Genomic DNA, 12,535 nt, shown 5'->3' with positions numbered 1-12,535 from the left:
GTATCGGCAAAATTTGGTAGAGAATTAATTTATATCAAGATATTTATAATTATTTTATATTATTTTTATCGTTATAACATAATGAAATAGTATGTATATAAATTATATTTTTAATTAATTTGATTTGACTAAATTAAATTGATGGTATAATATATAAAATGGTATTACAATATAAAAATGGTATTGTTAGGTCCTGATGTCTCGAATAGGTGTATGGGGGGAATACACTTATGGGCTATTTTAAATTCCTCAATCAGAGGGATCTCAGATAGAGATGAAAACGAAACTTTACCCGCAAACACAGACTCCTGTTTTACTGAAAACAGTTTTGACCAAACAAGGTTGACGACTGATACTGAAAGCTCTTCAGTAAAGAGTTATCAGTTAAGTTGCTGGAACTTAACTGATGCAAATAAAGGCTTCAGTCAGGTTTGCTAAAACAGAGATGATAACACTCTTCCTGACTGTCACAAGATAGATCAGTCAGACTGATATCATACGCAGCGGAAATTAAACTTAGTTTCGCAATAGCCTCGGTGGAGCACGTTGTTGGTCTTTAGGTTTCTCTTTGCAGTTAATCAGTGTTCAGTTTATCAATTGAAATAACACAAGTAAGAATGTAAAACTGAAAGTTGTAAACAACACAGAGACTTTTACGTGGTTCGGAAAAACCCTTTCCTACATCCACAGTCGGTTAATCAGACCAACAATCCACTCCGCAAGTGCTTAACAGGTGCACTGCAAACCAAACCGTGTGCTTGCCGGGTGCACACAACCGTACCACTGAAGAAAACCCTTCTTCAGTACCCACGCTTCACTCGCGTCGGATTTCTTTTGCTCAGCACAACCCGTGCTAAGACTTCTCACTCAGAGTCAGAGTATCTTCCTGAACACCGAATCACTCAAACACTCTTTTGGGGGGAGGTTTGAACGAGTGCCAACTATACAACAAAGAACAAGTTATTTGAAGCAAGTTTGACCTTTGGCTTATGGGTAAACAGAGGTTTGCCTAAGGTCTAAGAGAATATGTGTAATCAGCAGTGACTGATTTTGGCTTTGGAATTCTCTTCTTCGATTCAAGCTTTGAGAAGGTTAAGCTTTAGGCTGAGTAGCAATTTCGGCAGAGCTTCAGCTAATGTCGTTGAATCGGTGAAGGTTGAAGTGATCCTCGAGCGCTATTTGTAGGAGAACTTTTGAATAGATCCGTTGGCGTAGAACGTCATCAAGATTTCTTCCGTTGAAGAGCAATTTGAATTTGGGCTGAGGCTTCAATCTTCGAGGTTCCTTGTCTGGGTGGAAACGGTTCTCTTGATGGAAAGGAGATGTGACGTCTCTGAAAAGTAACCACCAGATAGGAATGACCTCTGCAGAGATAAGATCCTAAGATCTCTGCATTTAATGCGGCTGTACTTTGTGAGTACGTGGCTTCCTCTGAACGTTGGAAGATCAGTCCTAGGAGGAATGTTCAACTGATACTTGACTTTAGTATCAGTCCATTGCGCGCATTAAGTAATCAGTTCCAAACTGATACTTCAGTTGGTATCTGCAGTCTTCAGTCTTCAGTCTTCGATACCGCAAGCTAAACTAGAACCGAACTCTAACACTTGAGTTCAAAACAATTCTAGTCTATTACAAATACGACCTATGAATTTTGGTATCATCAAAACAAGGATTAGGATATTCTACAAGATTCCCAACAATTTCCCCCTTTTTGATGATGCCAAAACCACACAGCAGTTCTAGACAACAAAAAGACTGAACTCATAGTACAAGTTCTAAAACTGGGGTGAAAACAGTTCCCCCTTAACAATAGAACCTAAAAACTTATACTTAGAGTTAAGAACGAAACAGTTCTAAAACAGAACAAGGAGAAGACAGAAAAACATAATCAAAGCCTGGACAAAGAGTCATTGTCTTTAGGTTGAGGCAAAAAGAAGTTCTTTTCATTAATAAAAGATTGATAAGCCATCAGTCGAGGTACAGAGCAAGACTTACATTGGAGTAAATAAGAAAAACAAAAACAACATGGGAAACCCATGGACTCCAGGAGTCTGCTTGGCTGCGCCTTGAACTTCTTGATCTTCATCTTCTGTCTTCGTGTCTTCATGTTCCTAAGCTTGTTCCACTCTCACTTGTTTTCCGTTGAGTTGAGGTCTTTTCCTTTTGGCAAATCTTCCTCATGATCATCGGATGAAATCGGATGATCATGCTGCTTAACCAACTTAAGTTCGGTTCAGAAGATTTTCCTTCTTTCCCCTTTTTGGCAACATCAAAAAGGAAGGACGAACCTAAGAAGGAAGCGAAGAGCATGCGAAGGTAAGTTCGTATGAGGAAGATATTGGGGTTATTGGGGATGCAGAAGGCGAAGGCTTAGAAGGAGGTTAGGAAGAAGAGTGAGATGATGAGGGAGACAAGAAGAGAAGCAGAGGTTTTGAGAGGTGAGGGGACGTCAATTCAGTGGTAGTTGAGAGGGTTCCACTGTTGACGTAGCGCCGGTTGACAACGAGCTCCTGCTCATTGTTGTTACTCCGCATCGAAGCTTCACAAAAGGCGAGAGGCCTTTTGGAGAGGTCGATGAAGTCTGTCCTATTTCAGACAGGTACTTCAAACCGATGCACCGGGCATGAGGATGGAAGACACTCGCTTTCGCTGGATACAAGTGAGGGTAGAGCAAACTTTGACGTCGGAGAGACGTTGAGATCCAGTGGAAGGGTCCGGTGAAGACCAAGTATGTGAGCGTCATTCTCCCACTCCATGACTTTGCAGTCATAGATTTCTCCTTTAGTCGGAACAATTTGTCTCTGCAGCTTTGGAAATATTGAAAGATTTTCTCACAGTGAAGGCTGTGGAGATTTGTTAGTTGATGCAGAAAAATAGTGAAGACAACATGGTATAAAAAGACAAGATGTGTACCACGTAAGAAGATGAAAAGTTTTTCGAAGACTGTGCCTAAAATGTTTTTGAAGAAATTTTCACGTCCGCCGTCACTGCAGGGGACTGAGACTTCAAAAAGGTGAGAGGCATCATTGCATTCTGTCATGTCAATGAGGTTCTCAAGAAATTTTATCACAGAGGCAAAAGGGGTTGGAAAGATTTTTGGCAAAAGATCAGGACAAGTTCAATCAAAACAGATTTTCCCTTTTAAAATACTTGTCCTTCTCGGATATTCCATTTTCCAACAATCAGTTAAAGTTTTTGAAAGAAACTGATCAGTTAGAGAAAGATTTTGAACTGAAACTTAAAACTCTGAACTGAAATAACTGATTTTAAAAGTAAGCTTTTAAAATACTTACTGATCGACTGTAATACCCCGTTTCCCCGAGATAAATTTAGAATTTATTTTGAACTTAGAAGTCAGGATGATTCACGCCGGATATAAAGAAAATAAATTTATTTTTAATTCCAACAAAAATAATTTACAAAAACATTTGTAAATTTAGTTATTAAATTTATGTGCGTCGCATATTTATTTAATTTAGCATTCAAAGCATTTTTGCGAGCATTTAGTCAGCAAACCCTGAAGAATTATTACAGTTTTCATAGTATAACCCGGAAGACTTTATTTTATTATATTTAATTTCTCCACCAAATTTCCCACATCTACCTACTCTTCCACCTCCTCCATGACAGCCATGCCACCTTCCTTTACACCTCCTTTCCACCTCCATGACAGCCCTTTACACTTAACATCCACTTTCAAATTCCACTTAACATCACTGCAGCCAAGTCATTCCTCCTCCTACGCCATATCCCCTTCTCCTACAAATCCGACAGCAAATTCATTCTCCCAATCTCCAAAATCTTTCAACATTCATTATATATTTATTTTCCACTCAAGAGAAGCTCAAAAGAAATCCAGACAACAACGACTCAACTCCATCCAAAATTCCTTAAGGTTTCATTTATAAATTTCCTTGATTATTTCAGTTTGCTCACAATCATAGCATCTAAATTTCAGTTCAGCAAACCATTTTCATACTTAAAAGAAAATCATTTTAAGCAGGCAACTCATTCATTGATAAACATGCGTAGCATATATTTGTGTTTTCTAACAAGCAAGAAACTGAGTAAAGAAATGAACTTTACATATGTATATACTTTTCTTTACATACATGAATGAACATGATTAAATGAAAATAGAATAAAATGAGTTTTGAAGCCTTAAATTTATCTTCAATTTTGGAGTGGGTTTTGTGCGATTAGAGTCGGGGGACGTCAGTTGATGCTGGGGTCGAGAGATCGGCGAGAGTGGAAGAGGGAGGCCAGGGCGCGGCAGCCTTGCTGTTGCTGTCGTCCGGCCACGGACGAGGGGGAGTTCAGGTGATAGTCGAAGGCTGAGTCTAGGACTCCGGCGGGCGGCTCTTGCAGCTGCTTGTCGGTGAAGAGTTGAGCGAGAGAGAGTGGTGGTGGTTCGCCACTGTAACAGGCCGAGAGAAACAGCAGCCGTGGTGGCTGCCGATGGTCGACGGAAGGCGGCGGAGCCGTGGTTCCGTTCTGCCAAAGGGAAAAAGAAGAGAGAGAGGGATTTCAGATTTTTAATTTAGAAAAGGGGAAAAATAGAAAATGAAGGATTAGAGCTTACCTTAGGCTGCCGTCCGGTGGCGCAACGGCAATGGGGTCTGGCGGAAGTCAGAGAGAAGGGGGATAGGGCACGGCGGCTCTGCCGCTACCTTCCAACCACGGTGAGAGAGAGATGGACGGAGGCGGTGATCCTCTGTTTTGAACCGAGAGAAGGGAGAACCGAGGGGCAGTGGTTGTCGCCGCTCGCTCCGGCGAGCGTCCGCGGCGAGAGAGCAGTCGAGGGCGAGAGAGCAGTCGAGGGAGAGAGAGCAGTCGAGAGAGGTGAGGAAGAAAGAGAGAGCAAGGGCGAGGGATAGGGAAGTCAGGGATGGCGGCGGCGGCGGCCGGCGCTGCTACCGTCCGCCGGAGGAGAGAAGAAGGCGAGGAGGGGAAGGCGCAGCAGCAGATGCATGTGTGTGTGTGTTTCTGAAATGTGTGTGTGCGTGTGTTTGATATGGGAAAGGGGGATGAGAAATGGGCTAGGGCTTGTATTGAGCTTGGGCCATTTTTATTTCAGTGGGCTCATTTATTTAGAAGAGCATTTGGGCCTCTTATTTAATCAAGAAAGCTGGGCCGATTTTTGGGCTTGAGTGTGGGCCGATTTATTTCAATTACTTGGGCCAATGATTTTGTTTTAAATTTTCAACTGGGCCTTTATTAATTTTTTCAATTGGGCTGTGCAGCTTCTTTATTTATAATGGACTGCACTATTTTAATTAATTAGACTTATTAAGTTTGATTAATTATTTTTAATTTGCATAATAATATTATATTATTATTATGTGTATATTTTAAGTAAATTACTTATTATATGCTAAGCATGACATGCATTTGCATATGCATTTTTGCAAATAAAAGTACTCATGATTTAAATTGGTTTTCATTATAATTCCAATTATTAAAGAAAGTCGAGTAAGAATATTGTTGGTGTTCTTAACTCAAGAGAAATGTTTTCAATTATTTATTCATTAAATCTTGAAAACCCGGCTAAGTGAATCATAGAGTATTAAGCACTACACCATGACTTAAGATTAGATTCAAGGAGACCTATTAAGAATAGAATTTCTTGTAGGCTTTGTGGACCAAGGGGATTAGCACTGCTTTCCCAAGACAGGTTATGTGATTATGATCTTCAGGCTTTGCCTATCCAGGTGGGCATTACTTTTACTATACGTATATAGAGATCCCCTGCGTGTCGTAGGCCTCTTATACGAATATATGCATGAGATGATTTTAACTGTTAAATTCAGTTTATTATTATGCCCAAATGATAAATGACTCTTATGAAATGAAAATGAAATGTTTATGAAATGAAATGAAATGTTTATGAAATGATTGACTGCCAAAAATGTTTATGTTTTTATATGTATCCTATCTGTGTTGGTTCGCCAACTTTAAAGGAAATCCAATTGGGATCCTATGCTAGACAAAGGTCGCTAGCTAGGGTTAACGTGTACACTCATGGAGACCGCGAGTCGCTTGCGACCGGTCTTGGCGTCCGTGGTAAGGAGGCCTCCTTCCCGGCGCGTGATAGAAAGGAACAGATATGGATCATATGAAGGAAAATGATCGGCCGATCGACTTTATGAAAATGAAAGAAATATTTTAGTAAGCGCAGGTCATTTAAGAAAACCCCTGTGTGTTACTGTTATGGCAGTTCAATTTATATATGTATGCATGTTGTATTTTCGGCTATGCCCACTGAGTATTTTTATACTCAGCCCTGCATGTATTTCTAAATGTGCAGGTTGAGCAGCTGATGGAATGGAATGATGTTGAGCGGGTGTTCCTTTAACATTTCAAGAAATGTAACCTTGAGTATACATCTTCATATGTATATCTCACGCGTTTTCCGCTGCAAAACACTTTGATTAGGATAACTTTATGTTATGAAATTGTGACACGTGTTATTGAGTAACCCACCTTAATCAGTTCTCATTTATGTGTATGTTTTATAAGTATCCAAATAATCATATATGATCCCAGCATTTTATCTATGAGTGACATTTCCATATACTTTAATGTTAAGTAATTGTCCATTTCCATTTCTTATTGTTCACCCCAAGTCATAACCCCTGTTAACCCGTCATTGGGATAGTGGGTTGTGACAGAGTGGTATCAGAGCGGTTCGTTCGCTCTGGCCCTAGAAACCTTATTCTAAAGAGTCGAGTCTAGTTTGATTCTTTAGACTTACATGGGTTCATATGGCACCGCTCAACACTCCATTGCATCGTGCTCAATCAAGGAAAGAAGGTAACTGCAGTTTCAACGTTTTAAAGATGTTAATGTTCTAAAATGCTTCATGAATATGTTTATGTGAAGAGCAGGTTATGATGAAATGTTGAATGTTTTGCCTTTCATGGCATATTTTCGCAATCTATGATGTTATGATCAGATGAATGATAGAAAAGTGACATATGTTTTCTCAGAGAACATAGATTGCTATAAGTTGCATGATCACAATTTTTTAAAAGAACATAGACTACTAGATTAGTAGGATATCTCTACAATCTAGATTCTTAAGGTAATGATTTAGAAGAATGAAAGAGAACTTAGAACGTCTCAGCTCCCTTAAGAAAATGATGGTTCTTTTGAACTACAAAGAGGAATGAAAAGATATGTACGAGGTAAAGGAAAATCACAGAATGACGATACAAGACAAATTCAAGGTAAACGTTGCATCAAAGGTTGAACCATAGTCTCTACGTTCGAATGTTCAATTGCGACGGAATATCAAATCGACTTTTGCTACAGGATAGATTTTATGAATAGTGTGTTTTGCCTGTGTACGTATGTCTGTGTGTATATGTCTTAAGAGAGGTTTGGAGTTTGAGATCAATAGGATAGAGAACCTTAAGATAAGTTTAGTTGTCATAATGAACTTATGTTTTGCATAGTATGTTCATGGCCTTCCAAGTTCGGGACGATGTTTCCCGTGTGACTGGGAGGTGATGATGTTGGACCTGGCCAGTCCACATGATCCAAATCTCAGTAGACGTCTTTTGGGTTGAAAACCCATGTGTTTCAACTTTCGATTGAAAAGCCAGATGGGCTCTTACTCGAGGTCATTTTGTTCGACCTAGTAGTTAATCATTTCATACCCTCTGGTCATTCTTTTGATTCTCTTGAACAATTTCTACAACACCTTGCTTTGATGTTGTGTTGAGTTTGAGCCTTGCAACTCGTGAGTTGTCATAATAGATTCCCTTGTTTGATAAGACCAAGAAGTGTTAGTCTACCGATATAGTATACTACCCAAATTATGGCTTCGTATAATTGTGTCTCATTGTAATTAGTTGAGATTATTAGTCTTTGTCCTATAAATGATATCGACCACTCATTATGATAGAAATTCAGAGTTCAAGCTAAGACCGTAATATAGTGTTCGAGTACGAGGACTTAAGTTAATTGGTCTATGATAGTTTCAAGATAGATTCATAAGAAAGTGTTATGCATGTGATAGGTAACAAGAAATGGGTTGATGACCATTTTGGTCTTTGGAAAATAGGATACTCCGTAGATGAGCCCTAGGAATGAGGTAGGAGTAATGAACCGCCGCAAAAGGACGAGGGAACTTATTCTCAAGTAAATCTCATGTATATAAATTGGAATTAGGAATCCAATTGATATGAGGAGAGACTCGAATCTATTCTAGATCGGAAAGTTAAAGTACTAAGGAATAAGTCGATACCCTTAGTAATAGTTCTTTGGAAGCACCATGATCAAGAAAAGGCGATGTGGGAACTCGATTCTAGCATGAAGGAGAAGTACCCAGAATTATTTTCTGTGGTACAAATTTCGTGACGAAATTTCTTTTAAGGGGGATAGTATGTCATACCCCGACTTTTAATCCCTAATTAAGGGCTTAATTATTAATAATTAGGGTTCGGCATCCGTTAATAATAAAAACTGGTTTGATTTATCTGATGTGATTTAATCGTTATATATGTGTTTTAATGTGCTTAGTTAAAGGAAATTTTTATAAATGTGGTGCATAAGTTATAATTGGTGAGTTAAGTGTATTTATATGAGCCACATGAATTTTAAATTATGCATGAAGTCATGAATTTTATCTAAAGTTGATAGTACATGTAACACCCCGTACTTTTCCCTATGTTGTGAGATAGTGTCTTAACACTATTGAGAGTACTGAGATGTCAGAGAGATTGACTGTCCTATTAAGAAAATAGGAATAATGAGTTGGAAATAGAGTCGAGAAAGAAAGAGTGAAAAACCTTGATAAAAAAAAAGCCGGTCGGAGAGACGTCTAGTTTGTCTGTGTTTGTCGACTGCTTTGACGTGATATTATGTGAAATTACGTGACTGATTGATTATGTGAAGTTTTGTTACGTATGTCATTGTGAGCAAGTTATTATGATTTTTATTTGATGATTTTAGCACTTGGAATTTTAATTAAGTTTTCAAAGCAAGTGCAGTTTATTTTTACCGAGAAATCAAAGAATGCCGGTTTATGAAAATTTTTCCAAACAAAATATTTTCAAATTATTTTTCCTATGATGAGGAATATTATAATTGAGTGAGTGCACTAATATTAGTGCCATATTTATTTTAAATATTGGTCACAAGAGTTTTGTGTTATAGCATTGCATTAATTAGTAATTAGTCTTTTATGATTTTATGTAGCTTAACACATGATTTATTCTAGACTACACAACCTTACACACACATGATTAATTTAATCTAATAAGCATGTGATTAATTTCTTTAGCCTTACTTGAAGTGGACGTGTGGTATGAAGATGAAGGGAAGGGATTAGTGTGTAGGTTTAGGGGGGGACAAGTATTAAATGGTGAATAGTGTTTGGTCTCCAATCATCCTTCCTAAGCAAAATAAATTCACTTCATTTCCCTCATTTTCTTCACCATTCGGCCATTCTCAATTTCTATCCCTCTCTTCCGATTTTTGCTCCAAAAGATCACCATAGATGAATCAACAAAGCTTCCAAGTTCACATCAAGATCAAATCCTCCACCAAATCAACATAAACACCTTTCAATTCTTGAAGATTTCAAGAGGACCGTGGGGTTTGGTTTGAAGAGTGAGAAAGGAAAACTTTGATCTTTGTTTAATTTTGGGTAAGTGATTCTTATTTTTATAGATCTAGATTGTATGATGTTAAATGTGAGTATAGGATCATGATTGAGCAAGAAAATCACCCAACTTATTTCTATGAAATTTTCGAAAATTAGGGGCTTGAAACCCTACGAAATTTTGTTGTTTGTTTTCTTGAATTGGCTTGAGTTATATGATGATTGATGATTATTGAGTTAATATATATGAATATCTTGATGATTAGCCATGAGATATAGATTTTTTTCTATTAGGTTAGTTTACCTAAAATTGGGATGTTGAGATCCTATGAATCAATTGATGTATTGATGATGGATTTGAGTTTATGAGATGATCTAGATGATTAATGATGGATGAGATTGAAGTTTGAGGTTGAGAAATGAAAAATGAAAAGTGTTAGTTTGAGGAAGAAGATGACATACATATGTATCTATATGTGATCTTGTTTTATGATGTTGATTTGTGCTAATTGGTAACCTAGGATGTTAGAATTATGATTTGATCAATAGGTTATACATGATTAGTGATATTTTCAAAAGAGTTTAGTTTAATAAAAATTAGGACTTTTTGCCTATGTGTTATTTAAGTTATTTTGGCTTAAGATATATGTATTTGAGCATGATATTAGTGTATAATTATGTTTGAGTAAGTCTTTTGTTGGCTAAGAAATTTTTTTTTTGACTTAGTTTAGTTTATATGAGTTTTTGAGTTTTCATATTTTAAGAAGTCGATGATTGATAAAATGAGGTCTAATTGCTTTATGACCATTATGTGAAAATTTGTCATGTTTTATTAAGAGTTTTATGATGATACATGAAGTTTCATTAGAGTTTAGTACATGATAAAAGGGAATCTATATGTGTATAATGATTTATATGATGAATGAGATCGTGTTTGAGTATTTGAGTAATTTTGATCATGAAAATGAGAAGAGAATTTTAATGATGCGTTCATTGAAACGTTTTACTAGAGATTTGAGGTTATGATGTAAGAAGAGAGTCAAGATTTGAGTATGATGAGCATTATAATGTGCCTGAATGTTTGTGAGTGTTATATGTGTTTAAAATGAGCTTTGATGAGTTTCCTTGAAGGAATGTTGAGTTGAGTATTTTAAGAGTTTGAGATGAGATTTTGGTGAATTTCGTAGGCCTACTGACCTACTGTGATCGACGTTTTTTTTAAATGTCAAAAAGCTTTGAAAATTTTATACCAAGTCTCTACATGAGTCTTGAGAACATCGGTAAAATTTCAAGTCATTTGGACTTCGTTTATTATTTTTATAAAATACAAAACCGAAACTGCACATTACTACCGAGAGTTTCAGAGAGCAGGGGAAAGAGTCATTCATTTCAGTAGCTTCCTGTGTGATCTAGCTTTCCAAAATTTTATGGTATTAACCTTATTGTGTTAGCTAGATATCCACAAAATGTGAGCCCAGTTTGACAACATTTACTATTTTTCAAAAATCCAAGTTTTCGATTGCTCAAAACTGCCGAATATGGTAGACTGTAGTAAAACAGTCATATCTCCTACAATACTTCGAGTTTTTGACTCTACTTTTTTTTATATGAAAATAGACTCGATGACCTTTCTTTTGGTATGAGTCTCGAGTCCAGGAGGTGTCGGAGTAAGAACATGTTAGATTTTGAAGTTGAGTCAGTGTAAAAACAGAGCATGTTTTGATAATGTTTGATTGTGTTTTCTTATGTGCCTTATGTGATTGTGTTGTCTATGTGTTGAATGAGATTAGACGAGCCTTATATGAGAGATAAATCGAGACTTAGTACCATGATTTTCTTGAAACCTATCCTTGAACTTAAGGATTTGAGATGAGTGGAGAGTTTATATAAAGTTGAGTAAAGAGATAGAATATGAGATAGAGCATGAGTTAAGGCTTTATGAGTATGGATTTTAAAAGGATTAAAATGTTTTAAATCAATTCCATTTTAATGGAGTTTAAAATGCTTATTTAAGTCATTTATAAATGAATAATGAGAAATGAGTAAAGGAGTTCGTAAATAAATCGCGGCATGAGATTTTCAATTTCCCTAGTAAACTAGGGAGATATTATGAAGGAACAAGCAATGAACGAGACTCTCACCACCGAGTCACTACAACAATTGGAGAAGGAAAGAGTTCACGCACAAACAAGATATGTATACCACCTCAAGATGGAGATAAAGAAAAAGAAAATGGAAGGAAAGCAATAGAACTAAACTTAAGGTATAACCCAACCCCAAGGCTAGTAGGCTCAAGCTAAGAGAGTGAATGCTTTGGCTAAAGTGCCAGAAGCTACAGCAAGAATAAAGTTGGAACGCCACCACAATGGAAACTTAGAAACCCTCATTAAATAATCATTTGGAAATGAGAAAATGAGTTTACATGGCAGAAGGAGTGCCATTAATCTTTAAGTGAAAGTTACCAAGATGATGAGAAAAGTTTGATATTAGAATTCCCTAGTCAAATCTGAGAAGGTGACTTAGGACGAAGGAAACAATTAAGGTAGTTCACCACTTTACTAAGATGAAGTGGGTGAAAGAATGTTGTTAGGTCCTGAACTGGTCCAACAGACGATTGAGAAAGTCGACCACATCAAGCAAAGAATCAAAGAAACTCAAGATAGACAAAAGTCTTACGCCGATAAACGCCGATTGGAATTAGAATTTAATGTTGGGGATCGAGTTTTCCTCAAAGTCTCTCCCTCAAAGGGAGTTATACGTTTCGGAAAGAGGGGCAAGTTACGACCCCGTTATATAGGACCTTTTGAGACCCTAGATAAGTTAGGTCTTTGTAGCCTATAAGTTGGCTCTGCCACCAAGCATTGTGGATGTATACAATATGTATAGCACCTCGCAATTAAGAAAGCATGTGATTAAGCAAGATAA

At 37.2% G+C, this 12,535-nt stretch overlaps 1 long non-coding RNA gene across 1 annotated transcript; it reads left to right on the top strand.

Annotated features, from left to right (window-relative positions):
* The first annotated feature begins 5,365 nt into the window (after positions 1–5,365).
* Positions 5,366–6,680, top strand: LOC131003799 (uncharacterized). Its single transcript, XR_009094800.1, has 2 exons — positions 5,366–5,711; positions 6,308–6,680. It is a non-coding gene; the product is annotated as an uncharacterized LOC131003799 (long non-coding RNA).
* The last annotated feature ends 5,855 nt before the right edge of the window (positions 6,681–12,535 follow it).

The sequence above is a fragment of the Salvia miltiorrhiza genome, unplaced genomic scaffold (genome assembly GCF_028751815.1).
Source record: "Salvia miltiorrhiza cultivar Shanhuang (shh) unplaced genomic scaffold, IMPLAD_Smil_shh original_scaffold_269, whole genome shotgun sequence".
Classification (NCBI taxonomy): domain Eukaryota; kingdom Viridiplantae; phylum Streptophyta; class Magnoliopsida; order Lamiales; family Lamiaceae; genus Salvia; species Salvia miltiorrhiza.
Note: the sequence above shows the minus strand (reverse complement) of the source record. Positions and strands in the feature narration are given on the sequence as shown.